Raw genomic sequence first — 26,310 nt, forward strand, 5'->3', positions numbered from 1 at the left:
ATAAGAAGACAGCATTTGATAGAAAGTTTTAGATAGCTTTTAGTTAGACAATAGTTTTGTGTCCTTAAAATTCCTGCCTTTGGGATGAGAGAATCACCAAGATGTCACTTGCCAAGAAAAATTTCTTAAATAAATACCATAAATAGATACAGTACCACTTCCAGACATACTTCTCTCACATTTTTTAGGTACTCTGTAGTTTTTACAGCTTTTTCTTTCCTCCAGTCATAAAAAAATGCTTGAGAATGGGATATGTAGGTGCGTTTTTGGGGGTAAAACATGAACAGTTTTTTTCAGAGGAGCAAAACTTCAGCCAGGCATCAGACATATGACCATGCTGTTCCTCTTCCAAGGTGGCTGTCCTGTTTGGAGCCAGCGCCCTGGTACCGCCATCGCGACCACTTTGAAACTTCACTCACGACTTGAAATTGGGCGACATCAGTGTCAGCCATCGAGGGGAGATTCCCTTCTGCCGTAGTCTTCAGCTAGCAGAACCATCAGCTTCAGTTAAATCAGTCTGAGTCATTAAACTCCCATCAGTTGTTAGATCAAAATACAAAAGCTCTGAGTAATGTTGTACTGCACATGGTATTACACTGTAGGTGAATAAAAAGAGCTAGGATGAAAATCATAGATCAGAAATTAGGTTTTCCCCTCTTTAGCTTGTAGGGAAGGTAGATATCTCTTATTTTATCTCCACCCACTGGTACTAAGACTCAAAGGATGTTACTAGCTTGTCATATAAATGAACTTTGTCAGAGCTAGTAAAATTTTTCAGTCATCTCAGTTCCCTCTGGTATGTTCAGCCCAAATAGGTGATGCATGTAGTGTTTGCTCTGTTTAGTAGCACAGGATGCTCTGCGGCCTTCCTTTAAACCTCCAGAATTATTTTCCCTCTTTTCCACTGAAAAGAGTGCCCAGAGCTGCTTCTTTCTACAATTTATTTATATGAACTTTGACAACTTTCATGTACAAAAGATGGTGCTTAAACATTACCCGTGTTTTTCCCTTGTTTCTTACCAATCACAGCCCCGGAGGAGGTTTGAGTAATTCAGTTTCACTGATTGCAAATGAGCAGGAACTTCAGATGCCATGTGTTGTTTTCTAACACAACCTTGTTAATCAGAGAGGCACCCGGAGAGACCAGCTGCATGCAACTGAACCTCGGCCATCTAGTTAGTGCATTCCAGCTTGCCTGGGTCGCTTCTTGGGCCCTGCTCTCTCCGAGCAGCCATCCAGCACGGGCAATATTTGCTCTCCAGTGTTAGTGAGGAGGAGGGTGCCGATGTGCAAGTACACACCCTGACTTCCTAGGTCAGAAGGGCGAACTCTGTGTTTGAGGCATGTTTTCTATATCTATCTGAAAAAGCATTTGGTCATCATTTGGTATCATTACACTCTTGATGCATAGGTATTTAAAAATGAAAGGAGAGCTGGATCTTTAGAGGAACAATAACACATTCGGTGTGAATGATAGCTCCTATGGACTTTTAATGGTTACGAGGCTGAAGAAACCATTTGCTCTTGAATGCTTAGCAGCTGATTCAACACAGGCTGATTAGATAAAGAAAAGAGAGTGGAAGGATAATAAATAAAAGAGTGCTGTGATGAGGATTCTAAGGAAATGAAAAACACTTTATTGATAATCAATCTATGGTAGATTTTGATAATGAACTCCTGTATAATAAGCAGCTTGTGTGCTCACCCTGCCACTGGAATTCTAATGAGGAAGATAATAGATCCAAATTAGAAGTTTGCCAGTGAGCCTGTTATTAAAACAATTAAACATTTTTAATGCAAGTAAACAGAAGTTTCAGTCTGTATTTTTCCATTAGGTTATATGCTGTCTTCCTTTTGTTTCCTTACTAATAATTGAGCTAAGTTATCCTTTGGAAATATACTTTTCCAGAGTTTTATGATTACTGTCTCTTGAACCAGGTGAGACTATTGCGGATGAAATAACTGGGTTAAACATCAGCATAAGATCATGTAATTAGGTTGTACTGGGCAGGTAAAAATAATTTTCATGTCAAGCCACAGAAATATGGATATGAAACCCTTGAAGGTTGTAAGCTCTATTGACCTTTGTTCTACTGCAAGGCAGTGGGAGTGTACACGACACAGTAGTTAAAAAATATGAGTCTATCCATCTGGGGGTTAATCAGATTTCTTCTTGCATCCAGAGAGCTATGATCAATCCCTTGCTGTGCTCTGCTGGAATGAACGCTGACCAGAGCCATTCCCACACGCGAGCGGCAGTGTTTTCCTAGCTCAGACCCACTTTCTGATGCTGCTCCTATGCTTAAACACTTGCTAGAATTCTGCCTCAGTGGCTATAATATCCTCCAGCAACTGCTTCGCACCAGCCTGTTGAGACTCTGTCTCTCCACCTTATTTAGCTACTGTTTAGCTCATCTCTTGTTACTCTCATTTTCTTTTTCCAATGAACTTACTGCATGATTGATTCTTGCTAATTCTGCCAGCCAGTCACTAACTGTTTGTTTCCAAACAGGCTTGTCACATTGCTTCAGCAATTTATGCTGTGCTCTTCCTTTCCTCTCGTTCCCACCGCAGCCATCACTGAAACCAGGGCCAAGTGGTTGCCTGAAAGCTGAAATGGGTCAGTGTGGCTCCATGCACCATTTTGGCACTCACAGCACTGTCTCCTCTTCACTTTTGCTATTGTAGGTTAAGCAGTTGAGCAATTGACCTGGAGGTGTAAGTGGTTTTAATATTTCCTGTTTCTTTGAATAGTTCAAAGTGAATTTAGTATTTCAGCTTCTACCAAACTCATCAGACTACTCCATGTCTGGGAGGTGTGTGTTGGGAGGAAAACAAGAGGAAAGAAATGAGAAAGGAAAAGAGAAAGACCAAAACCATTAACAGAATGCCTTAGCTTCATGAATTTTAATTTTCCCAGGGAGTGACCAGCGTCCTTTACAATGTCGTTTAGGATGAAAGATGACCCAAATACACAGAGCAAGTTTCCTGTGCATTCTTGTGGAAGATAATATGCTACCTGAGGGGAGAAAAGCCTTCGAAATGATTGATATCAGGGCCCCAAGCACCCCTGACCTCACTTAGGACTCCACCTGCACCCCCTGCCCAGAGCCTCAGGGCCCCATTTCAGCTCAGGACTGAGCCCCTGGCCCTTGCTGCTTCCTGACAGTTACCCAGAAGGGTATCTTGAATATAAAAAAAAAAAAAAATCAAAAAAATATAATTGCAGCTCAGAAGACTACAATATGACCATAGCATATGGGCAGTTCTGTTTCCTCTGGAATTATGAAAAAATATCTGTTCAAGTGATAAGTGAAATGTTCACAAGTCATGATCAAAGGAAAAAGATTTAACAGCTTTCAGTACAGAAGAGATTTGAGTATTGAACTAAAATATAAAACGGTAGCTGCTTCAGTCTTTTTTATATGCATCAGTCTTCTGTTTTACTGCTGCTTCTTTTTGACATGGACACTCAAATTCATCTTGCAAATTCTATTTGCTCTGATGAGACATCTTAGCTCACTTTTAAAGGACATGAAAGGTCTAAAAATCCGTGGTTGAATTAGTAGTGGTTCAACCTCAGACAGAGATTGCTATGTGGTGATCAAATCTGTTTAATAAAACAATGACTTACATAGGAAAATGAGGAAAAAAAACCCCAAACCCAAACCAAACTGAGTAGCACAAGGCATTAGAGATAGATATTGATTTAATACCATATTAACATAACAGGTGGACATTTTGGAGAACATTTACTTTTCCATTCAAGAGAATCTTGAGGCTGAGAAGGAACAGGGGTTGTTAGACTTCTTAATAAATGTGATGATTTACATCACATGTGGCAGGTCTACACACCAGACATATATCAATAATGCAGATCTGTGCTAGCTTCACCCAGAACACCCAGAACACTAAAGCTGGGATTACCCAATGGGATTTTGAGGAAGTGTATGATACTTGTGGTTCAAATCTCTTTGAGCTGTCTGCAAAAGCAAACGGATTCCATAGCATTAATTTCTTAGGAAACATTTATGTGTCTTTCCCTACCTAGAAATTTGGAGGGGAGATTGTATGCTTGTTCTCTTTTAAAGAAGCTTGTAACTTCAGTATCCAGAAAACTGAACCTTAAATACCAGTCAAGGCACATCACAGGTTCTTGTCCTGAAGCGGTCACAGCTTCTCCTTCATACTTTCTCTTGTGAATGCCCCTCATTCTTGACAGCAACATCAATTTCCACTGCTTGTCTAAGCACTTCTGCAGACAATAGCGCTCTTTGTTCCATGTCATCAATCCTATATAGAAGAAGTTCCCAAAGTCAGGTCACTTATCCACTGCCCTTTCCTCATCTCTTCCCTTCAAACAGCAAATTCTGTAATGATCATAGTCTAAGGTAATAACTGGAGATTTTTTTTTTTCCCAACCTTCTTACTCCATTCCGTCTCACTGTTTGCATTTTGTTTCAGTTGAACTCTTGTTCATGGGAGCTTCTATCTATTGATTTCTCCAGTATTTAACACAATGAGTTCTTAACAGGGTAAGACAGGGTTAAGGGGAAGGGAAAATTCTAGGTGTTATCGTAATAATATAATTGGCAACACAAATAAATAGCTGTCTTCTTTAAGTCAATTTCTCTGTGCAAGGAGGGCTGAAACATGCTTTGTATTCAATCTTCTCCACTCTGACTTACGTTTTAATATCCCTAAGTTAAATCTCAGAGATGAGAGAGTTTCCCTTCTGGGGTCACTGCATTAAGATACTCTGCGATCAGGAAGACTACTGCTCATGGCATTCATATAGGATGGTTATCCATTTAATTGAAATATCATGACCAGACTGCCCTTTTTTTCCCATCTCGTACAGTTGGCCTTCATCAAAACAACTTGCTTTCTGCAGGAAGATGAGACCAGCAAGTGACACTTACATCATGAAATAATAATAAAAAAAAATAGTGGTATATCATACATGACGAATGGAGTTCTACGAAAGTTTAGGGTGTTACTCACCACTATTCACAAGTAGATTCAATTTATTGTTCCCCCAGGAACAGATACGGTATTTCATGCAGTAAGGTATTGATTTTGCCAATTACTGAGGATAAAGCTGCATATTTCTGAGTTGTTGTATTGTTTTTGAATGATGTTTCTTGATTACTAAACAAAAATGTGTTTTTCAAACATATATTGTTCAAACCTGTCAGATTCAAGAAAAAGCTTGTTTTGTATAATTCTCTAAAGATAGAATCATGATTACAGTGTAAAATTCTTTCTGCTTATTACTGGTAGAATTTAAGTTCTATTCATATATGTGTTTTTAAGGACTTCTTTCAGAACTGCATTGCAACTAATTGGTCCTTAATAATTGCCTAAGTTGATAGTTTGACTACTAGGAACTTAACAAGTTATTTTTTTTCAAGTTGAAATGCCAAGTTCAGAAGGGGTCCTTTACTCCTTAATTGAAGATGCTTCTTAAAGCAGAATTAAAGAAGAAAGAATCACTGTCTACTGGACAATCAGTGGAGGAAGATTGTATTAAGAAGCAATTATTTATTTCTGTATGATAAGACTAATTTGCACCTATTCCCAGACAGCAGGTGGCTGATTTTCAGAGAGCCTCTGAGCTAGACCCTTAAAGGGAACCTAAGCCATCCATAGCATTGCAGCACCACTTTTAGGCATTTGGACTAAATATTACATACTGAAGGAAACAGTTGTGACTCAGAGTACATGCCTTCTGCAGATGGCCTAAGTACCATATGGTAGACTAGCACCCAAGCTTATGGTTAAGCAGTATGCATGTACCGGTCAAGTAATGAGTTTGGACTGCTTTTCTGTCCATATCATCTTTTCCATAAATTGCAGTGAAATGGTGGCTTACAGGCCTGTGAATGTGGAGGATAGGAAATGTCTTAAATTTGTAAGGATAGAAATAATAGTAGGAAAAAAAAAGAAGAGGTGAAGTACAGCTAATAGAGGTATAATTTAAAGTCTTTATGTCCTCCTATCATGCTGTCCTTAAGGAATAGACCTTAAAAAGAGTTCATGAGCTAATTTTTAAATTTTCAGTAGAGTTGATCACAATTGGAATTGGACTTAATAAAATGTTGAGCTCCTAGTAGACAATTTGTGGACTGAATTCCTATTAAAACCTGGTCACTTCCTCCGGTGTCTTAGTGAGATCTGAAATTTTTTGAATGTTTTGTCCCAGCTATAAAGGTTTAGTTGTTCTGAAAAGCGTAGCATGAATTGCTGTCTTGATACTCTCCCTGAATAACAAATAGGTATATTTTGTCACTTGAATGTTTTTACAGTCATATATAACTTACAATGTCCTGTCATTGCAGAGTTTGCCTCCTAAACTTCCAGAGGAAGTTGGACTTGCTTATACCAAATCTGTATGTGAATTTCTGACACATGGAGAAGTACAGCAGTAAAAAAGATTTATACTCAGAGTTTATTACTGATGAATAGAGCCATGCTGGAGTCAGGCTAGAAAAGACATGTTTACTGGTAGTAAGTCTTCTGTTTCAAGTGGCAAGTCTCAAGTTTGATGGGATATGTGATATGCAAGCAGAAGACAAAATTTAACTGAGATGATGAAGTGAGTATAGTTTTCAGGAGGATTTTTGAAGGGGTGCAGGAGAGTTAGTCATCCACATCTAGCTGATGTTCAGCAAAAGCTGGGTGCCAAAATCCCTTAAGCTCTCTTGTACATTTTGTGCAGTAGCTCTTCCGGAATATTCCTAGCCTTATTTATCACCACAGGGAGAGGCTCGGCCTTTTTTCTTCCACTTTCCTCTACACTAGGTGGGAAAATTTGTCAGCTTTATTGTTTAAAGAGGGTTGATGTCTTTCATGTTTATGAGATGCAATTGTGTCCTTTGCTTTGTTCACATTATGGAAATGAAAATGTCCCTGTTTTATCGTCTGTGGGTTCCTTACTGAAAGTGTGCATTACCAGGGTCAGGCTTCTTTTCAGTGTGGGAGAAGATTATTTGCTTGGAGATCATCTCAGTGTCATCAACAAAATTTATAGGTAGTTTTTTTTGCTCAATTTCAGAGGGTTGTTTTTTTTTTTTAATTCAGATTTGCAGATCATATTGATGGCTCTCCCCCTTCAAGCTCTAACTCCATGCAGGCCTGTCTCTGTAGCCCTCCTACACCTGCAAGCTCTTCTGGGCTCTTTCAGGATGCAGACTGGGATGGTTCAGCTGTGCAGGGGGGCAGGTGGGAGAAGAGCTGTGCTTTTCATGTTTAACATGCTACTACTGGAAGATATAGGGCCTTGGTATTGCTGTCTGATGCATGGCCCCTAAGGTGGTGCACCAATAAAAATATCATGCTATGTATGCTGGAATAGCTTCAGGGCTGTGCTGGAGTCAACCTGCTAGAATTCTTGGGAAGCATAATATGGGTCTGCGAGTACTCAAGTGGACCCCAGGTCTGAATTACCTGCAAGATGTCTGTCCCTGGCTCTCCATGCAGTTGCTGGCTACCCTATCTGCTCCTACAATGAGATAAGGGGTTTACAGTTAGATAACAGAGAGAGTAACCTATGGCTTTTCCTTTCAAGACCCAATAAGGTTCTGGTGCTATCCACATTAAAGTGACAGGGAATTTGTAGGGAGCCTGAATACAGGCTGAATCCGTGTCACCTGAAAGGAAAAAATCTGGAAGTCATGCTCTGGATCCTGAGGGTCCCCAGGGCTTCATGGTGTGGAGCATCTAGCTCACACCACAACTTCCCTGGCCAGCATGTACATGCATGTGCATGGCAGTGTGCACATCTGCATGTGACGGAAAGTCCTTTGGGCCAAAGCTCCATAAAAAGCTGAGAAGCTGCCTCAGTTGCTCTGTGCCATAGCAAGCACTCTTTGTGTGGTCATTGTACTGTAGTGGAGCAGATACATGGGTACTGTGTTGCTCATGGTAGGCAAGATCCCAATTCTGTCTGCAAAACTTCTTTTCTCACCCTATACGCAAGTTCAGAATTGATTCTCTCCGCAGTTCTTAATTAACTACTCCCTTTACAGTCTTTCCTCTTTTTTTTTTTTTTTAAATTTTTTTTATTCTCATCAAGCCCTTTTGCTCTTCAAAGGTTCACTGGACACATGTTTAAAGTAATTTCAGTATATAGTAAACTAGACCCTTAGAAGTAGGGCAGGAAATCAGTCCATTATGGAGGATTTTAGTTGATTTGCCAAATTAATGTTTCAGATCACCATGCAGCAGTAGATATAATTAAGTGTCAGAGAGAGAGGGCTAAATGCATGAATAAAATATCTTATTGTATCATTACACTTTTATAATAAGATTTACTTGTCAACTTAAAATGTAATAATGTAACTAACAAGATAATTTATTTCTTAATATTATGAAGACATGCAGAAGGCAGAGGCAGGACCTTGTAAGATGCCAGCTTCACTCTGGCTGAGTCTGCCTGGTAGCATCTACACTTAATGAAGGAAAAATCCTACTGAACTGAAGGAGGGGGAATAGCTGCGTAGGATGGATAGCGGATGAGGAAAGAGTGGGAGCAGGCATGAAGTTGGGATGTGGTGGAGGAGAGAAAGATGAGAGAAAACCTGTGATGACAGAAGGCATAAGAGTCTGCTGGGGAGGACGCAACCGTATGCATTTCTCCAACTGATAGAGCAAGACATTTCCATAATGTAAACTTTCAGAGAAAGAAGGTTAAAATAACTAATTGCCTTGGTGTGGGCTGAGAAGATATGTATGGAAAGCTATCCCAGACTGGCTGACACATGCTAACTTGTCTGGCTGTGTAAATTTTAATGATGCCTGCCTTAGGAAAAAGGAGGTCTACTGGAAGTCAACCAGGAAGATAGAAATCTTCAGGAGCTTCTCTCCAAATTAGCTACATCTGACAGAGACTGCAATTTACAAAAATGTGAGACCTGCTTAAAGAGGTTGTGAGGAATAATTTGCTACCATCTAGATTCTAAGACTGTGACAGGACCAAGTCCTGGAAAGGTCCTGCTCATCACTATTTCTAGATCATGAGTAATGCCCTTTACTTGCCATCTCTAAATTCTTGTCAGTGGAACTATGTAAGACCAGGCATGTATTTCCAAAGAAACAGAGGGCTATGCTACCATTTTGGCTGGCTTCTAAAATAGCAGCCTAGGGAGGTGCAGCATGAGACCCTGCACGAGTTACTATGAAGACTGTCATTGCTTCCTTCCTGGCTCATTCCCACAGACACTGGTGCTTCCAGCGACCACCGTAATAATGCACGGCAATTAGAGAAACGCATCTCTCTCTGTCTGAATGGAGCACAATAGAGGTGTAGGTATACGGGGGCTATGTTCAGCATCATAGAGCAGGTGAATGGATGCAGGAGTGTCTCAGGGAGAGAATGGCACATCCTAAACCAATCTGCTGATTCTTATTAGATGTGGGTTTTGGCCAAGTGCTGAGGGAGCTGACACTTGCTGATATCTGTACAGATCTGTAGGGATTCAGTGGAGATGGTTGCAGGATAGGCTGCAGTCTGTGGGAGTGCTGGAGCACACTAGGAAGTGGTGACAGGCTTCCTGTATCGGCGTGGAGAAAGACTTGCTGTGATTATCATCCATGGTACGCTTCCAGCCATGCAAGGCTGCGTTCTGGAAAGTATGCCATTTCTGTATAATCTACTCTCTCTCTCTCGTATATCACATGTAATCTACACAGCCAGGCAATACACAGACTAGTAATTGCACACAATGTAAGTGCATTCCTGAACTGTGTAGCATAAATATGAATGAGAGGGAACATACTGCACTTTAAATTCTTTGTATATTGTGCTGCGTGCTATGACAATTAGTACACTGTGGTACATTATTCAAAATGTGAGAAGTACAGTACTTGCAAATGATGTTTTGTTTTTCTCCTCATAGCTGCCAGATGGTGTGGAACCATTTACACAACATCTGAGTGTTAGTGCATTTTAAGCAGGGAAAAAAGGATCCTGCTTTGTGTTGTGATTTTTTTTTTTCCTCTTTCTAAAATTTTTTATTCTTAGCTACCTAGCCAGCATATTTGAAGACTTTTTTTTTTGTGTGTGTGTGCGCAGAACAACAGAAAAAAAAGCCTACTTAATGTATTCCTTATTTTGTCTTTCCAAGTGACTTCAGGAACTTTGGTATAAGCAAAGAAAGAACAGAGTTTCTATGACAGTGGAAAAATAGAGAAAACTTTATTTACCATGCTCATTTTGTTTCTTCACAGAGGTATAGTGTGATATGACAGTGCTTGGAGACCCAACTAGAAGACTTGTTTCAGGACTATTTTAAGAGATCTCCTAGGCATGAGTGAACATATGTACCACATAGACCCTCATGACATAAGGCAACATTATATTGTCCTTCTGTTCAAAATAGTGGACTTTTATAAAAGAGATCTTCCACTTGTATATAAATTGATAAGCATTTCAGGAACAAGTGTAAACCTTTCTTTCTACTACAGGGAAGGATATATAAAAATTGCAAAGTTTTCTAATATGCAGGTTTTTTTCATAGCTTGAAAATACTGTGTAATACTAAAGAGAAGTGAAAGAAGGAAAGAGATATTTTCACCTCTACTGCAGTAAGTATTCCTGGCCACTCTACAGAGAAGTGTTATTTGCCTAGGTTGGCCATTATTCCTGTTTGTTTTTTCTTGGATAGCTGAGATGGTGCCACAAGCAGGCCACAGCTGTGAGGTCAATATACTCAGATTGGCTCCAAGTCAGCTCTCCAAAGAGACCAGGAAATTTTCAAAATAAGTAAAGTTTTGTTTTATTTAAATGGAACTTCACTTTTTAAAATAAAGCTCTAAGCAAACAGGGAACGCAGACTGGAAGTTAGAAAGAAGGAAAATAATAGCTTTACATACAACTCTTACCCTGCCCACTGTGTCCTAGCCAATGAGTTCTTGCTTCTAAGCTTTATTGCAGTTAATACTGTAATGCTAATCTATAAAAAACTGCTGAGTCCCCTTTGGTCTTAGAAAATTCCTTTCCATTGCCTCTGAGATCTCTCTGTGCTGTGATTCTTTCATGCATCATAGCATGCAGTGTCCTGAGCCTTCTATTCCTGAATATGCCCAAAAGCTCTCTAAGGAAATGCGCAATCTTTTGTCTTCTTCCAGAAGTTCTACCTCACCTAGTCCAGAAACACTTTCCTTCTTAAAGAAACTGTTGAAAATGAACAAGTCAAATAAATATACCCCCCAACACACCAAGTATATTATGATGATGGAGACTTGAATTCTCCCATCCGCATTGAAGGCTGAGGCTACAACTAAACTGCAGCATCTTCAGAGAAACCTCAGCTAGCTTAAAATTGCCTTTCTTGGATTCTGCTGGCAGCGCTGCTGTGATAGCACATTCTTGGTGTGGGCTACAGGGAAGTTGGGAAAAATTTCAGATACAAAGGTCCACTAAGCTACAGCTATTCCACTGGTGCTCATCTATGCAGAGCTAGAAAAACTATGTGTGTTGGGGCTACAATTGTTGCTATGTAAGCTTATCCCTAATGCACAGTAAATGACTACTGCTGAAGTCATATGCTTGATTCATTGACTGGCATTTTCCCAGTCACTCTTTTCTAGGTTTCAGTAATTTCTTTTTCTCTTACCAGTTCCACTCAATATAGTGAGTTCTGTACGTAAATCCATCAAAGTGTTTAGTTACTTTTTCTTCTTAAATAAAAAGAATCAATATACCTTGATGATCAACTTAGAAAAAAACCCCATTTTATTACTATTTGTGGAAAAAATAAAAAAGGAAAAAAACTTTTGGAGATTTCTGGAGCTGGCACATTGTCTTCTTCCTTTGAAAGAGTATAAGAGGTGGGTTAGAGTAGTGACCTTTGCTGCGCATACAAGGGAGAAGGGAAGGAGAACTGTTGCTCACCTTCAGTTTCCAGCATTCTCCCACCTGTTCACGCTGTAGGAAATCTCTCACATTCAAAGTCAAATTCCTAAAGTATTTGAGCATTTGAAGCCTGCAGTATAATATTGGCCACTGTTAGTAACTTCTATCCAGTTTTGGGGAAAGGGAGGATACGAGGAAGGGAGGAGATATCGTATTACATTGCTAGTTGATTAGGGTAATTCAACCTTATAGAGTGCACATAATTTGATATAATCTGATATAGTGCATCTTCAAGAAATACAGTTTTCACAGTGGGTAGAAGCTTGTGGGCAGGTAATAAAATCCCTGCACTGACCAGAAACTGTTGTGAACATCTGTTCCCTGACTACTTAAATTATACTTGGACAGTATGATACATCTCTGGCATCCATCCCATGTTCTACCAGAATGAAAGTAGAAGAGAAGAAGAATGTAAAATCAGAGAATCCTGTTGGGTTGTAATCTTTCTTTCTGCTCTTTCTATTTTCTTCCCCCTCCAGTAAATCTGTCACATCTTTGTTTAGAAACCCAGCACAACATTTCTTTCCCTCAGTTGTATTTGTAGCTGCCTGTTTACTTATTTTGTATACATTGATTACAGCCATACAAGGCATCAGACTTAATTAAAAGGCATGGCAAGAGAAAGATAGAGGTTTCTATACAAATATCTTCTTGTGGAATGTCCTGTTGAGTTAAATCCACCCTACCAAACTATAATTTCTGAAATAAATCACTTTTCCATGAATCTCATCTCTCAGTACCATCTTCACCTGAATTCTGCCGGGCTGGTGTCACACCCAGGGGTTTTACATAGCCTTGAAAAAAACCCGAGGAGAAGGATGATTGGCTGGTTGAAACTATTATGGTGACACGCAAAAATGTGAATTGCCTTCAGCTTCCCCAGGTATTACAGCAAAAGAACAATTAGTTTCCACCCCCATGTTAAAGCTACATTTGCCCAATTTTTAAACTGTACTTATGCACCTGAAGTGTTAGTGCAATGTGGCAGATTTTCCATACTGGCAAAAACAGTGCGTGATTTAACAAAAAGTGAAAATCAAAGCCACTGCACAGATTTTAAACTCCATTTAAACCTGGCAATAATCATTGATTAAGTCAGAATTATTAGTGTTTTTAAGGGTCTTTTTATCCCATTTTGGCTCAAGGATATAATCTCATTTTGGCATGCTTGCATGAAAATGGGTTGGTGCCTGAGGCTTGGCTTCCACAACAGTAATTTGGAATATGAGTCATCTATCATTAGTTTATGCACATGTGAAAATGTAGGCCTTGTGTTTTATGGCAGTGGAGGAAGACTACAGCATGTAATAACAGGTGTACTTCAACCGTGTGGCCTTAGGAGATGCTCCAGCTGATATTCTTCTCTGCCAATGGCAGAGAAATCCTTTACTGTATACGCTGGTATAAATCTGCTCCATACATAAAAAGGAACACATTGTGATTTCAGTAATCGTACCAGGCACAAAATGTAACTACTAGCTTTTATTCAAATAAAATTCTGTAATCCTTTCCACAAGCTCAGAGCTGCATTCAGCTGGGAACTCTGAGAATAGCTTATGTGCCTTATGAGAAGTGGAGTACAGTGAAAGACAGAATTATGTGCCTCATTCAACAAATATGTTAATACTGAAGATTTTCACCCCCTGTGGGTAAAGGGGGAGACAACTGGCAAAAATCCTGGCCACAAAAGGCAACTGATGTTTTTATGCTAAGTTACATGTGCTAACTCTGTCAGATGGGTGTGCTGTCTGTCTTCCCAGGCAACTAGGACTTGCCAAAATCCTTTGTGCCGTTCCTCTCCCTGCTTCCTCAGAATAACTTCTGTGCAAATCTTTGGTCTAATTTGCCATCAACTTGTATGTTGGTACAGGTAACAAAACCCTGGTTTAAATGCAAAACTCTTCCACAATAATTCTCTTTCCTTGTGAAATCCTTCACAGAATCGTTAATCTGCAAAGCCCAAGCTTACTTCATTGAAAGGAAAAAATCTGCAATATATACAAAAGCTTTAAATACTGTATTATCAACCCAGAATCCTCCTTCCTCCTCCTACAGCCTGGATTTTTCTCCTTATTCTCTCATATATCTGAGGGTCACATCTCTATAAATTAAGTACATCGTATGCTTAAAAATGGAAATAATAGCAAATCTCATGCTTTTTCTTTTCACAGTTTGTAAGACCAATAACTAGACTAATGCAGTAGGATGTGTATTTTTCCCAGAGAAACTTAAGTTAAGCAGGTGTATTTTGTACTTTACTTCTTTTAGGTGAAAGAGGACAGTTCCTTTCCTCTTCAGGCATAAGTTTTGTATCTGAGAACTGCAAACCATATCCCCCTTACAGATCAGTACACTTCAGTAGAAGCTTATGATTGTGGATTAAAAAGAAAAACAAGAGCACAAATAAGAAAAAGAAAAAGAAAAAAGAGAGAAATCAAAGTAAGAGAACAAAACTCCAAGCAAGGGATGAGTTACTTGGTTATGTATTTGCTGTGATTATTGAAAGCATGTGTTCCTTTTTTTGTCTGTAGAAAATGTACAAGTATATACTAAAAAAGATCTCAGGATAACATTAATAGAGCATATAATTTGAAGCATGTAAAAGAAAAAAAAAAATCCACCAAACCCTTCAGAAAAAAATTACTAGAGGTAGAGAGTGATTTCTATATAAGAAGAGATAGATAGATAGATAGATAGATAGATAGATAGAAGAGATAGCATATGTAATATATATATAATATATATTATACATAAAATATATATAATAGAAGATATATATAATAGAAGATATGATAGCATTTTTTTACTTTGGAAAATAGACAACTGAGAAGAGATATGGTAAATGCTCTTATGTATAGGTTATTAGTCAGGAAGTGGTCACAAGGATATGATGTGAAGTTAGTGACATCTCTGACCACCTCTAACTATTTGGGTTCTCTGGGGGATTCAGGCAGAAGCCACATGCCTGTTCATCTACATATGGGTTCCCGGTTAGGTTACGGACACTCATTTCCCCTCAAAAGGCACTTGTGAGCATCACGCATAGGTGATATGAAGTAGAGATGGACCTAACAAGTGGAAGGGACTATGTGGGGTTAGGAAGGTTGGTAGGTAGGTTTATTGTCTTAGCAAGTTTTAAGATGCCAGGTAAGACTGAGGCAGACTGAAGAACACCCCGGGTTTATGTACGAAGCGGTGACGGCAATCTCCTATCTGGAGGATGGAAAGACATTTTCACAGCTGTGCTATTGTCACACAGTTCTGGACTGTGTGTGTGATGAATGCATTTTCTGGGGGTGGATGCCCTCTGTATTTGGTATTGCTATGAAGGAGGCAAGTTCTTTAGTGTATTTTCTCAGTTCTTTTGATTTCCATGTCTTCGGTCAGGCACTGCTTACAGGCTGCTGCTGGGAGAGCTGACTGAAAGAACTGCTCATGGTATTCGCTCTCACCTGCATAGTGCTATCAATTCTGTGTACATTATCCTATCATCTCTTCCTAAAACTTTTGTAGATACTGAGTAAAATGGAGAAAAGGGTGGAGCTGATCTGGAAAACAGCTCATTGTAATCAGCCCTTGAATCCAGCTGGAGAGGAGAAATCTGAGCCACTGCAGGGTGTTTCCATTCCACATTTTTTTTTAAGTTGCTTCTGAGAGTTTACGCATGAAATGTATTTTTTAAATGTGCTATAAAAAGTGTTCTTCAATTTTTAACAACTTAATTAAGTATTAAAATCCAATTTACTTTATATCTCAAACTGCAAAATCTAAGGAGTTTTTGCTCTCTACTATTTATTAGGAAGAGCGTTTGTCATAATTATTTGTTACGCATATTAAATGTTGCATGAGTATGCATAATTTAAAATGTAAATACTTTTACCCAGAATGACAATCAAAGGTAAGATTGGTGCATATGCAAGTTATGATCGCACCTCCTGAAGAATCAGTGAGCTTCCGAATACAGATGTCAGGTGCACACGAAAGAGAAAAACCTGCAGTGGATCTTCACAGCTGCACTTGGAGCACCTGTATACTGCTACGGTGTATAGTCAGAGCTTGAGTCCACTCTGACCGCCTCTGGTAGCTTTAAGCTACCCACCCTCGTACAGGTACCTGGTACAGATTTCATGCCATTGCGCCAGGTATGGCAGCAGAGGAGGAAAAATATATTTTTTAAATGCTAAGGTGATTGTTGTGTAATGACCTCCATGTTACTGCAGCTACACAGCTGACGTTGCCCAAGGTAGCTTGCTTAGAAATAGCTGAAGAAATTCCACGTGAGCTGAAATCATCTTTGACAGCACTTTATAGGTAAATAGAAATAAGAAGGTGTTAATGCCCTTATTTTATTGAAAGGGAGAAAAATGAACACTGGACTTAACTGACTTGTCAGAGACTGGGAGGCTGATGGACTACACGTAGGATGGCCAGTCAATAAATCTAAGGTCTAATGTGGGTTCTAGTGCACTCTTGCATGATGATAGTGTCACTTAACTCCTCTGAATCTCAGGTTTTTGTGCTCTAAGATGGAAGTAATTATATGCAGCTACCATATAATATCCACAGAGAGCTGTGTAGTTGGAAAGTATCACTGAACCTATCAACAGGAAAAATGGGAGGAAGTTAATAAATTTTAAGGCCAGAAGGGAACATCATGATCATTTAACCTGTCCTACTGTGTTACTGAGGCCATAAAATTTCCCCTGTGTGATTTCTGAATTACTCCCCAAACTTGTAGTTTCAGAAAGGCATTCAGACGTTTTCTACTTTTGATGTGAATACTTTTAGAATCTGTACTAGTAAGTTTTTCTACAGGCAATAAATAGAAGTAGATCTTTGGTATCATAGGGAATACTGTGCTTCAAAACAGGAGGAAAAACCCATTTAAAATAGTGTGAAGATATTCTTTAAAGCAAAATTGCACCGTTTGAGTCAGTTGAAATATCTTGTTTGAATAAAATTGAAAATGTTAATTCCATTTCCTCATCCTGCTCCTCTCTCTGGTTGAGCAGGATGGAGGTCAGCTGGTGGAAATATATACATATGTACAGTGTGGATCTCTCCAGCAGCTGGGTTCTGACATCCAGTAGCTGCCCCTGGGTCCCAGTCTCCCCAGGTTCTGACACTTGGACGTATGAGCCCCCAAGACTGCAGCCTCACTCCAGCTGCCAGTACAGACCCTCTTACACACACAAACACGCGCGCACCGACACACTAACACACACGCGCTGTGCATCCCTCATGTAATTTGGCTTAGTCATGCAGTCCATGCAGGAGCTGGTCTGGGTCGTCCCTCTCACCACACTCCCAGAGACATGCACATATGCACGCCCACCCACCCACCCCAGGGAGTCCCTCACCCAGGAAAAGAGTTAGAAAGATGATTAGCAAGAAGACAGGACAAATTGCACTGATTGAGGCAGGGCACGGCCAGACAAGCGCACTGACCAGCACCTGTTCATACCTGACCGATCCCTTTTATCCCTACTCCTCTATCTTCTGATGCATGTTCCTCCCCATGGAGAGGGGCCTTTGATGGGCTGATGGCTGGGATGGACCGGGCATGAGGTGGGACAGGGTATAATTTGAGCTCCCTCTCTTACCTTTGTGCCTCTGTGCTCCTCTGCGTGTATGTAGTCAAGCTTTTTATCCCGTTACTTAACAATTGTATTATTGGAATGCATCTCAAAATCACTTTTTTCTTCCTAATGTTTCTTTTCAAACAAGCATTTTTCAAATTTCTTAAGCGGCGGTGAAACATTTCCTCTTGGGGAAACCCATATTAAAATATTAAGTGGGAATGTTTCCAGCTGGCCTCTCTTAATAGTTCTTATGGTGAAGATTTGTACCTTGTGAAAACATTAAACCAGAATATAAATCCTCCTACCTCCCACTCGTGCTCCTAATAGGGAAAATCACCTCGCTCTGCGCTAGTCATCTTTGCCAATTGTTATAGAATGGGAGAATCTCTGTCTGAAGGTTCTTCAGTCTTTCTGTTGGTTACAGGGTGAATGTGTGCCTTACTTAAAGTAGATGTCTAAATTTGAGATTACTAAAACCAGGTGAGATGAATCCCATCCTGCATATCATTTTGGGGGAAAAAAGTCAGCATTTTCTCCTACAATTATTGCTACGTGAAAACATAAAATGCTATTTCCAGAAGTGTACAGACTAAAACATCTGATCAAACAGCTGCATTTCAGGAGGTTCAATAGTCCTGAAAAAAAATTGGTGAGAAATCATGCACCCATTTTTGTACCTTTTATGATTTATGATTGTAAAAGCCTATCCAAACCCTTTATCCTGCAAGATATTTCCCAACAAACAGGCCTTGATGCTGCTATGAATTCCACTGAAAACGGCACAAGACCCAAAAAATCCCAGTAAACCTCATACCACAAGCTTAAACTTTCTGCTTTACCCCTTTGTCAGTTAATTGCTCCTGAACACAGCTGGCAGGGACAAAACGTGCTGCTTCTCCAGGTAATGTCCATGCATAGTCCTGCATCTCCAGGTAAACCCTCCTCCATAGACAGCTGGCCATATGTTGAGTGCCTGTGCCATGGGGACATATTTTCTTCCATGGACTGGCAGATGGAAAACAATCTTTGGTGCAGTAAGGGTAACAAACCATTAAAGATCAGTAATCTGCCATGGTGGGATTCAACAGATATAACTCATCTTTCATCAGTCTTAACTGTAATGCTTGCTTGCTTAGATGGCCTCCCCAGTTCTTCATACTTGCCACCATGTCAAGGCTCAGAATTATCAGGCGAACACCAACTTTTTTACTTCTCTCTGCATCTTCCTGTTCAAGATTGACAGACAGAATAGCATCGAATAAAAGAAGGGTGGGGGAGAAACACTGTTGTAAAGTTTAACTGTGGTTAAAAGCCAGCCAAATAAATAACAGTTAAAACAATTTTGGTAATTCACTCAGTCCCTAGTTGCTTGAAAGATTTAACAGAAGTATCATCTTTGATATAAATACAGCATTACTCTTCTGACATAGAGAGAGAAGTTTCAGGAAGTAGACTTCATTTTTAGCAACCTTAATTTAATGTTGAAAAATGTTACTTCTTGGAGCATTAGGTATTTTATATACAGTTGTATAATTGAGCACCATGATTACCACAGCATCCGTAATCTGATTATGAAGGTCTCTTTTTTAAGCTATTATAGATACAGGTCTAATATATGCCTTTTAGAAGCTGCGTCAAAATGGACCTGGCTATATGAGGTATTCAGCTTCTGTCAGGACACATGTCCGGTGGGTACCAAGAGAAGAGAAGTAGGTAACAGGATCTGTGCCCTGTAGAAAATCATAACTGCTTCTTGCTGCAGTACTTCCACTGTCACTTTCTGGCTTGTACAAAGTGAGGTCCTGGCACACCCTCACTGTTTCCCTGCCAGAATTTGGAGTGGCCAGAGTCCACCGCAGCTGCCGGATGAGTGCATTGCACTGAGACAGGGAAGGCATTGCCTCCACCAGCTATTTTCTCTGCCAGCACAATGCAGAGGAAGGCATGAGTCACCCTGCACAGGCTTCCTGTATGACTTTGATTAGCTAAGATTTTTTTTTTTTTTTTTAATATATAATTACATTTTTAGAGGAGATGTATAATGGTCTGCGTTCTCCAGAGTAATAGGTTACTTTGACTACTCTCAGCTTCTTTGCTGAAATTGGTAAAACTGAGTGTCCAGTTCTCGTCTGAAAACAGACCCACTTTAAGGTTGAAGTCAGGCACATGCCTTGGTTTAAAAAATGCTGGCGGCTATGTCTTTTGAAGGGTATGGGCAGCGTGCATAAATTTCTAGCCAAAACCCCCACATTTTGTAGTCTTGGTTTCATTGGTTTCTCTAATTAAAAAAGTACGTGCTACTCAGAATGTTTCCCAAATTCATTCCATCTAGGTATGAGTTGGCATCGCATCCCTGTTCCACACCTGTACTTTGAAGACAAGCTGTTTTGAAATCAGTACACACTTCTTTCTAAAATGCCCCTACTTTTAAAATCCACACTCCTGCTGCTTAAAATTCCTCTTGATTTGTAAAAACTGAATGATCTTCTTATTGGACTTGATGCAATGAAGGCTGCAGGCAACCCGGTCCTTTCAGAGTAACAGGGACTGTGGGCAGATGACAGTTGGCCCTGCATGTGCTGGGTCCTTTCCTTTGTGCGTAATGTGCACAAATCATGTCTCTGTCTCTCTCTCTTTTTTTTTTTTTTAGAATATTTTGATGTTTTCCGGATGGGATTACTATATATCTCTGAAAAATGGCTATTGCACAGGTCACATAGCTATTTTGATATGCATTTCCATTGCAAATTCTACCCATTTTAGAAATACTTGGAATACACACAGTGCCACGTAATTAAACTGACAGTTCCAGTGGAAGTGTTATGCACTATCAAGCTCATAATATCAATTGAAAAGAATTTTTTTAAAGAAGATTCACACAAGACAGTATGGAGAATAATATATCTTTTCACAATTTATTGAAATATATTTGCATAATTTATTTTTTCAAGTCCATAAATATTTATTTGCAAATGCTTGACATTATGATGTGACTGTATCAACTCTCATGTACCCTAATGAGAATTAAAGAAATTAAAAATCAGGGCACTAGCACAAGAAAAATGAAAAGAATCTTATATAAATAGCCAGGAAAATACAATATGAGAAATGAAAATCAGACACATTTAAAATTAAAGCTGACATGTTGTTCTCAGTCCTCCCCACTGTGTATAGGGACTGTTGAACAGTGGGTGTTTTGTGATTATTTTTTCAAAGTGAATCTCATTCTCAGGAAAGGTCCTGGGCTGATACAACTAGCACGCAAAAGTTGTGTTCTGTTTTTAAATGTTCCACACATGAACTGTAGCAAAAATCAAGAAATATATCAGCTACTGAGCATCCTTATCTCCCAGGGAACTGAATGAAGGTTAGGGCAGTCAGCATCCTACAGGATGGACTTTCCCTTTGTTTCCTTCTCATTCATTTTTAGCTTTTTGTCATCGGAACAAGTTCTATATGTGAAAGTAATTAGGTTTCCTTGCCTGTCTTGCCCACAGCTGTTTAGTTTGTGGGAATTTCTGGGCTTCACAGCTCCAGCATAGGAACTGGAAGGGTCTTCCTCTTACCACTAAATCTCTGTCAAACAGACCTTTTGTGGGGTGAAGATTTTTGCCTAGAAAACATCTCACTGTTATAGACCAAGGATAATCTCACAAACTAGGTGCGCTGCCCTCTTCCATACAAAATCCGCAAGGAAGTGAATGTCCTGGAAATGCATTAACTCACTTTTGTTTCCTAGTCCAAAAAGAGCCAGTTCTCTAAAACAAAGGAGCAGAAGATTTAGCTAATCTCCCTCTGAATAAGTTCCTGGTTTTGCCCCAAGGACAAGGATGTTTTTGCACTGGTCTTTTTGCAAGACCAGGGTCTACTATTGAGTCCATTCTGATCAAAATTAATATTCAACCCTTTGCATACTTGGGTTTGTGAAGGAGTTCAAGAAACAAAAATCTGTTTTCATAGTGAAAGAAAGGAAAGGCATGAAAAGCAGTCTAAAAGAAGACAGTAGGTTTTTTCATTTGAAATTCAACAGAAAAAAATAATCAGATTACTGTAACCTTAACTGCACGATGCAGATGCTTACTTGAGATCTGAAGGCAGGATTTTCTTCTAGCTGAATTTGGAGGTTCTTTCCAAAGAGCCTTTATCCTCTGCAGCAGACATGAACACAACGGCGTGAACAGAAGTGTTGCATTGCACTCTACAGCTGGAACAAGCTTTTTGTTTAAAAAGCCTCTCTGTAATTGTTATGCATACATTAATGCAATGGAAAGAGACCCTCTTGGCAGTGTCTCCATGGCACTGAAGCAATTCTTCTGTATTTCTTATTATAGACAGGAGCAGCTATCTTCTTGTCGGCTCCACTCCATCTTATTGATACGGGTCTTGACAATCAAGCTGTATATGAAGTGGATACATCAGTTTGAGTTACAAGCGTAATTTAAAATACTCAGTTGGTTGCGTATTTTACATATTGCTATACCATAATTATACAGCCGTATCATGCTTCTTGTCCAGAAATTCCTGGAAACCTGAAATTACTTGTTCCTTGATGTGGCCACAGGCTGTTGAAATTCAAATGAGCTTTTTGCTCAGCTGGAATTGTATTAAGTCTGTAGGACAGCCTGTGATGCCTGGATTGGAGGCAGGAGACAACTCTTGTTAGTAAATGTGTGTTTGAGCGTATTGATATTACTGAATGATAGCTGATCATCTGAAAGTCAAAGAAAGCCTCTTTAAGGGAGCGATGCCTCACCAGGAGAATAGGAACAAGTCTGGGCCACATCTTTATAAGTAATGAATTCTCATTTCTTTTCAATCTAGCAAATGCCCTCTTTAAAGGTTAATTGTTAAATAGTCTCTTGGGAACAGATGTCTCCTTCACTCCGATCTCTGTGAGTCAAGCAGACTGCTAAGAAACTTCAGTTTGTCTCTTTTATTACCTGTTGCCCCTCTCTTTCAGATTAAAACTGCTGATAAAGATGATTTCAGCTTCCTGATCTCCTTACAATATTTTGTAATTGCTGAATAAAGGAATGAGTTGAAGTAACTGAACTGTTACCCAGGCAAGTTACAACTGGTTTCCCAAATTCCTCACTGTTATTTGAGGGACCGAGGCAAAAGGGAATGTATATCATATATAGGTGGCACAAAGACTGTATATCATTCAGGTGGCACAAAGACTCTGAGGAGGCAACTGCCTTGGCTGAGCAAAGGACCATAAAGGCTGTTGGGATGATGATACAGTAAATTGCATTTTCTCTTCTTTAGGGTGATTTGACTGAAGGCTGAGTAGCAGCTAAAGTATGTCCGTGACAATCAGAAAGGATGCTGTCCTTGTTCCACGGCCCTCACAGACCTAGATAATCACCCCCACCTCCCACCCCAGCTCTGAAATTCCCACAAAGATAAACCAGATTGAAATTATTTTGACACTGTTCATCCATCTGCATGAGCATGAGAAAGTTCGAGAAGAAAATACTTCAGAGACATATGATAAACTAATACTACCCAGGTGAATGCAGGTGCTGCCTGGAATATAGACGATGGTGGGTAAATTGCTTCAAATGAGCCTTATTGATTCCACTCTGTGTTGATGGGGCATGTCTGAAGGAGGAAGTTTCATTTGAACACTCGGGCACTGCAGTAATTAAATGAACTCTGGGACAGTTTACGTAACGGACTGGCTCTGATTCTTTAGGAGCTGGTGACTATCTCCCTTAAACATGAAGCATGTTAATAGCCAAGGAGCTAATTTATTGTAATGAAATGAAAAAATACTGTAGCACCCTTGCGGCCCAGATAATGTAGCAGCAGGTTACTGTTCTGATGAATAGGGACGTTGCTCAGCAGATGTAATGCTTTCTAGTCTTAGAAGAGGATAGATCAATTTCTTACTCTTTATGAAGAAGGATGATTCCTTTGCAGCACTGCTGAGAGATGTGGACGTTTACATCTTTGAGTTAATCACCCCCAGCACAATCCAACCGCTACAGGTACGCTTATCTGTTATTTTTCTTGCTCTATAAATAAGAAATTATTTTATAAAACAGGAGCTATAAGAGAGATTTGATTTCTGTTTCTGTACCTTGATGGTACTTCTAAAGACTTCTAGTGCTTGCATTGTATGTAAGGAAGGCCGGAGAGGGAAATGGCCACCTCCCGTGGGCAGGGAAGGACGCAGGTGGGAACAGATGGGACTCCCAGGCTGAGCAAGCCGTTTGGGTGGGCAGCCCAGCTAAAGGCTATGGTTCAGTAGATGGCAGTCTTCCCTCAGAGTCTGCTTAGTCCCTGCCTAGGCTGAGCTGAGGTGGAGCTGGGAAAGGGACATTGCTCCTCTGGAAAGCTCAGGGCCCCCCCTCATTGCAAACCCTATTTGCAAACCCTTTATACACTGTTTCATAAGGCACCTCTGGGAACTAGTGATGACACACCAGCACTCCATCTGCACTGTTTAGAGGTGCCAGTCACAAACCCCTTTACTAGTATTCTGGCTCCAAAGCTCCCTGTTTGCCTTTATTGGATTGGTAGAGGTGAACTGTGTCTGAGCACACAGAAGACAAGAGCACGCACAACCGAAGCAGCTCTGGTAGCAACCGTCTCCAGTTTTTCTCTCAACCACTGTCTGAGATCTCTCACAGTCAGGTTTCATATAAGACAAAAAAATGACATAGTGACAGTGTTGATGAATGCCCTGGACAACTTTTTCCTGGCCATCACCAAGGAATACCATTCTAATAGTATTACTGAATGAATGAATGACATTTAGGATGATACATTATGCTTTGCATAAAGATGACTCCTAACATAAAAATCAATGTCTGGAATTTATTATGTCATTTAACTTAACTCTTCATTTTCATTAATTTGGGAAGTGTAGTGCTCCCAGTGGATACTCAAAAAGGAAAAGGCAGCTATATGTCCTATATTGCAAACACGTAAATAGCAAATGTCCCCATGCCAAGATTCAGGTCTATTTGCAGAGTTCCCTGCTGTTCTCACTGCCCCTACTTTTGGTATGGTGATAAGATCTTCATGATTTAAGAGCACTTCAATAATTTTCTGTACCATTCTTTTCTTGTGGTCCCTCCTGATCTTGCTTCCCCGCTCAGCCTGTGCCGTACTTGAGAGCTCACCCAAGGCTGTCTTCAGCTGAGACAAATCTGAGGAAGCACCCTATGGCCTCTGCATACATTTGCAGACGTACACTGCAGTAGTCCTGCACATTTAATCATGAAGAGACAACACAGAGCTGGAAGTGAGGATGGCCGTTCTGCAGGAAATTCTGATTATCCATTGCTGTCAAACTGAAATGAACATCTGACTGTGACCCTGCTTGTGAAAAATATTCTGAAAATTTGTTTAGGGAATAGAAAAATGACAAAATGGTTGTTTGGGGTTTTTTTTATAACATATGGGTGATTTGTTTCAATAAGGACCAAACACTTTGATTTGATGTTATTTTTCCTACTAGACCATATTCAGGTGGAGGAGAGGAACTGATGACATTTTTCTGTAATATTTCCAAAATTATGAGGTAATTTTAAGTTAGAAATTAGGAATAACTTTTTGACTGGTAAGTGGGATGAAACTTGTGAAAAAAAAGCCTTGTGAGGATAGCTTAGACAAAGCTCTGTCAGGGATGCTGTATTTAAGTTGATCGTACCTAAAAAGCAGAGGAATGGACAGTCAGTTGCTGTCTTCAGGCAACTCCCAGCCTGTCAGTTCTGAGATACTCTGCGATAAAACACAGTATCACTAGCAGTGAAGGAGAATGCTCTGGATTTCTCAAAATGAAATGTTTCAGCTGTATCAAAAAGGAATGGGTAGACTATTTTTGTAAAATCTACAGATGGAAACATTCCTGCAAAAGTGCTTTGATTTAAGTAGGACAGAATTTTCCATCAGGAATTTTTTAAACCAGTTTTGCTCTTTCTTTCTTTGGGGAGTGCTTTGTTACACAACCATATCTTTCACCAAAAGTTCTTCCAACAGCCTGTTCCTTGGGTGTTTGCTAGAGAAGTGGTTTCCCAGTCAACGTGTTTCCCAGTCCAATGTGTTTGGATTGCAGCTCTGTAGGACCTCTTGGTAGTCTGGCTTGCCTGACTCACACCGATGTGCAAGTAGGAGAGGTCCTTGCAGCATCACGTACATTGCTGTAGAGATGGAGGTCATGCTGTTGAGTTTCAGGTCATCAACCCTGAGTCTAGTCTTTACAGAAAATCATTTGAAAAGCATGTATCAACAGAATCAGATGCTGCAAAGGCTATGGCTGTACTTGCAAAACGTTCATGTCCTAAAGACTTCAGCCAAGAAGCTGTCTGTGTGGATCTAATTGCAGGTCAAATTGACAAACAACAGTAAGTGCTTGACTCTTACCATTAATCTAGTTTTATATTGTCTGTAACCAGAAGCTGTGTCCCTTTATCAGAGCTTTTTATAGACTATGTCTATACTAGTAAATAAACGAGGCAGGGGCAGGTCTCCAGTGCTGAGGCCAGTTGGCGCTGCATGGTGGGTGGAATCCTGCTTCCATAAAATCCATAAAATGGGACTGCCATGCCCAGGCTGCCAGTGGAGAGAGGTGCCTGCCCTTACTACCCCTGAGCCCTTCCTAGGCAATGTTTGAGACAGCAAAGCCAAAACCAGTGTTGGGGACTGCAGTAACAGCTTCACTGAATGGAGAGCTGCCCACCAGCACTTGGCCTACGTCTTGACCTTGTTTAGTTTACTACTATACATACATAACCATACATGAAGATGTACTCTCCATATTTTCTCCTCTCAATATCCTGCTAAAGTAAGGAAGGACTA

Source organism: Balearica regulorum, chromosome 1 (assembly GCF_011004875.1).
Source record: "Balearica regulorum gibbericeps isolate bBalReg1 chromosome 1, bBalReg1.pri, whole genome shotgun sequence".
Taxonomy (NCBI): Eukaryota; Metazoa; Chordata; class Aves; order Gruiformes; family Gruidae; genus Balearica; species Balearica regulorum.